The 4,840-nt window shown below is 29.1% G+C and overlaps 1 long non-coding RNA gene across 1 annotated transcript; it reads right to left on the bottom strand.

Annotated features, from left to right (window-relative positions):
- Positions 1 to 561: 561 nt before the first annotated feature.
- LOC149557668 (uncharacterized) lies at positions 562 to 1,858 on the bottom strand. Its single transcript, XR_016352406.1, has 2 exons — positions 1,664 to 1,858; positions 562 to 1,105 (listed from the first exon to the last, which is right to left on the bottom strand). It is a non-coding gene; the product is annotated as an uncharacterized LOC149557668 (long non-coding RNA).
- Positions 1,859 to 4,840: the final 2,982 nt, after the last annotated feature.

Raw genomic sequence — 4,840 nt, 5'->3', positions numbered from 1 at the left:
GTTTATCGGGGTTGATTAAGATGTTTCCACCTCAATAATCACTCAATTACCCAAAACATAAACAAACTACAATTTGTAAGCATGGGATTGTCAAAAGGGCTTAGAGAATTTGTAATGTTTGATATATGGACAAAACAAAAACAAGAATCTTCAAAGCTTCCCAAAATATTTTCCCGTAAGATGAAAAACTAATGAAGATGTTTATGTTTATTTTTTGGTAGACAAGTGTTTATTTGACATAGGGAAAAAAAACTTGCATGAAGCAATTCTGATAAATAGTTTGCACACTAAAAATATCTATCAACTAATAAGCCTAAATGATTTTGTAAAGGATGATTCTTCCTTGGCAAAACTGCATAAGTGTTCATTGTTTTTGTAAATCTTGAAATTGTCTATTTTATCTAATATTACAATTTTTTGAAATGTTCTAAATAATAATAAATGAAATATTCACTTTCATTGTAATGATAGACCATAAAGTAAAACATGAAAAAAAGAAAATCTAAGATCCATAAACAAATTAAACTATCACTAATAAATCCATAAACTATATACACCAGCTTTAACAATGCTACATCTAGTAGTCATAAAACATGTAATCACTTTAGATTTGGAAAACACCTGCCCATTATGATGTTTGTATGTAGATCTGCATGTGATTTGGATACCATACAACCCAAGTACGAATGCTGTAATTTGTTGCTTTTTATCTACACCCGATAGATTGACAAATGCCATGCCAAGAGATTCTTCTAATACAATAATATTGAACATATTTCATGTTTCAATTTAGAAGGACGTGTACAACTGAAAGAGATGCCACTGAAACTCCACATCTCTCAAAAACAAAACACCTTCGTTTGGAAATCTTAAAGAGTTGAATGGGAAACAATTATCCCAAAAAAACACTACAAGTTGAAAACCCTCTTTTCAATGCAAGAGCCTGATCTTTTTGCCAGGCCCATATGTTCTTTTCACCGAGGGAGACTTCTTATGTTTGGGTGCAGGTTTCCATGAGTGAGACCAGCTAAAATGATCATCCTCTATGGAAAATATCCACTCCTTTCCTGGATTAGCAGTTCCTTTGCAAGATAAACACAAGAGCCTGCAAGTTCAGTTTGTAACAAACAAATTTAGAAAACCCACAAAGTCGATATGTTAATATACAACTTTTAACTAGACTATATGGCTTTTTTTTCTGTATGTTTCAGATCACGTTGTTCTTCTTATCAATATTTTAAATTAAATTTTAATCTATCATCAGAATTGCTACTCTTAAACATTATACACTAAGCTATTTAATACTTTTAGTTTAACAGTGGAGCCTTAATGGGTGATGTGTAAGTTATCCCCATCAAAACAGATTACAATCTATCATCAGAACGGTCATCCTTAAACATCAGACTCTACGCTATTTAACACTTTTAGCTTCAGAATCTAGTCTTAATGTTTAAGTTATCAGTATCAAAACAGATTACAATCTATCATCAGAACGACCACCCTTAATCATTATATACTTACGCTATTTAACACTTTTAACTAAGAATCAAGCCTTATTACGTGATCCACAACAAAAAAGGATAAGTGAAGAGAATTGAAAACATCAAATACAATTCAAAACGCCCAAATGCTTAAAAGAAGCCGAATGTGTTTATATATTTACCTGGGAGATACAGCAGCAGTTAAAAACTCTTGTTCAATCTGTTCTTCTGAAGAACGGTAGGAAGAATCAGTGGTGGTAGCCATTAATGGAACCAAGATCTACAAACCCTGAAATTGATCCACAAGTCAAGGCCAAAAAAAAAGGAAGCTCAAAGGGAAGATAATGATAGGGATGGAGAAAACAGGCAATACATGAATATAACGTGTATAAGACATTCCTTGTTTTCAACAAAACTATGGGAGAAGTTTTTCTCGTTTGTGGAGTTGAGAAGAAGAGAAAACAGTGGGCTACGATGGGCTTCGTCATAATCGGGTGGAAATTTTGGTGGCAAATGGTTTTGTGTGTCTTTTTGCAGTATTGCTGTCACTTTCTTCCTGCTCCAATAAATGGGTTGTATGCTGAGTTGGCGCGCTTATCTCCAAGATTTTTAGCCCATCGGATACCCCTCAAGTCTTCACCTTGTTGATATGCGAGACCTCTTTCCTTTTTGGAAGTTTAGTGTTTTATTTGTTGATGCTCTCTTTGTCTTTTCCCTTTGAATTTCTCTTCTCTATGTTTTCTTTTGGGATGCCCGAAGTTTTTTTTTTCAAATTATGTTTTATTCATTACAAATAAATTTTAAAAAATTATCTTTAATTTAAATATTCAAATTAATATCTTTTTAAAAAAAATTTACATTCAAAATCACAAGACTTTTTAAATATTACAGATTTTATTGATGAATGAGATAAGTCAAATGATTCCAACCTATAGCTTTCTTTAACTGCACATGCTATGTACGCTTGAACACCCAATTATGATCTTAAAAACTGGTAACACATGTACCAATATCCATCATTTTTTAACTTGTATTGGGACATTTGTCCACAGTGTTAACCATTTGAGTGAATGACTATTAGTGCATCTTTGAGTGAGTAGTAGGTGACACTTTAAATAATACGTAAAAGTTTCATTAATACCTAGAAACTAGTAAATACTGTTTAAGGTGTCAACTTGCAATTGAAGACAACATTTTTTTAGTCAAAATCCAACCTATAGTCGTGTGCTTGTACTCCTACTCTTCCCCTAGCTCTAAGCAAATGATTTTATATCCCTCCGCCTTTTTTATCAATATGTATTGTTATTTTTTTAAAATAGAGATGCTCACACCTATTCATATTTTTATTTTTTGTAAATAGTGTGTCACTTGTTTATCTCAAATAATCATCATTGATGAGTAACCATTTAATATTTACTTCCAACTACTATCAAATGAGAGATTTTGGATGGGGTATGGACATTTGTCAAAGCATATTAGATAGAGGAATGTTATTAAATATTATGATTGCCTTTAAGCTAATTAACAATGCATAAGAAATGTAGAACAGGTCTAACATTTTGTTGAAAAAAATTATGGAATGTCACTAATAATGTAATGAAGAAATTGAGTATATCTATAAAACAAGGGCTCTATAGGAGCTCTAGTCCCTGCCTTATGCAATGAGAAAAAAATAAAATTAGGAAGCATTGAAAAATGAGATGCATAAATGATTTTTTTAAATGAATAAAATTTGATAAAAATAGTTTTTGGTAAAGTATTAATAGAATATTCATAATATACTAAATTGTGGATTGAAGATCTTCATAAATTAACATCATCATTTGTAAAAATTTAACATCAGTTTATAAGAATTATGCTTTTCACTCTATAAATGTTTTCTAAACCCTTTGAACAATATTTCAAAAACATATAATGCCATTGTTATAATACATTGCTTATAATTTAACCAGATCAAAAAACTTAGACAAATTATTTGAGGGGAAAATATAGTCTGTACTTCATCATAGAAATCGAACATCTTAAATTTTATCATGTGAACACATACCTAAGGTTTTTAAGCTATTGAATAAAGAAAAACTAGTTTTAGTATAAATTTTTTACAACAACAAAACAATAATCTTGAAATGTAACAAAGGCAAATTATGTTACTAAATGCCCTAAATATGTATGAGATTGATGCATAAAGTATCCCCATAAGATACCTTTGGATATGTTCAAAAATATTTATGTGTCTTTCTTATTTAGAAAAATAATTAAGATTTATAATTTCTTAAATAATTTAAAAATATATTTTTGTTGAGATTCTTTTAGAGGGTAGATCAAGGGAATCGACTGTCTATTTTCTAGTTTTAAGAAAAAACCTAGATTGTAGTCAAGTTGGAGAAAATGTCAACTAGAAAATGCATTTGTTCCACATCAACATGAAATTTCAATTATTCTGAGTGATGTTATCACTCAAAAATGATACATAGATTTGGTCAATAGGTAGATCATAGTAAATTACTAAATGCCCTAAATATGTATGAGATTGATGCATAAAGTATCACCATAAGATACCTTTGGGTATGTTCCAAAAGATTTATATTAAGATTTATAATTTCTTGAATAAATTAAAATTATGCTTTTGTTGAGATTCATTTAGAGGGTAGATCAAGAGAATCAAATGTCTATTTTTTAGTTTCAAGATATGCAAAGAAAAAATCTAGACTATAGCCAAGTTGGGGAAAACATCAACTAGAAAATGTATTTATTCCACATCAACATGAAATTTCAATTATTTTGAGTGATGTTACCACTCAAAAATGATACATAGATTTGGTCAATAGGTAGATCACAGTAAATTACTAAATGCCCTAAATATGTATGAGATTGATGCATAAAGTATCCCCATAGGATACCTTTGGATATGTTCCAAAAGATTTATATGTGTTTTTTTTATTTAGAAAAACAATTAAGATTTATAATTTCTTAAATAATTTAAAAATATATTTTTGTTGAGATTCATTTGGAGAAAACATCAACTAGAAAATGCATTTGTTCCACATCAACATGAAATTTCAATTATTCTGAGTGATATTATCACTCAAAAATGATACATAGACTTGGTCAATAGGTAGATCATAGTAAAAAGTTTCCCAAGAGAATAACACTATTGTAATTAGTATAAGAAAAATAGCTGAAATTGATTAATGAACCTTTGATTAAATTTATATTTTAAAATAAATAAAATTCAATATTTAATTTAAATTTGTAATTTTAAAATAATTAAATTATATATATATATATATAATTTAATTTATTTTCTATCAAGATTTGACTTTCCTTTGTTTAATCTTCTTTGTAATTGACATCAAATA

The sequence above is a fragment of the Cupressus sempervirens genome, chromosome 5, assembly GCF_028749045.1.
Source record: "Cupressus sempervirens isolate cs-2001-9-10 chromosome 5, ASM2874904v1, whole genome shotgun sequence".
Lineage (NCBI taxonomy): Eukaryota > Viridiplantae > Streptophyta > Pinopsida > Cupressales > Cupressaceae > Cupressus > Cupressus sempervirens.
This window is presented reverse-complemented; position numbering and strand designations above follow the sequence as displayed.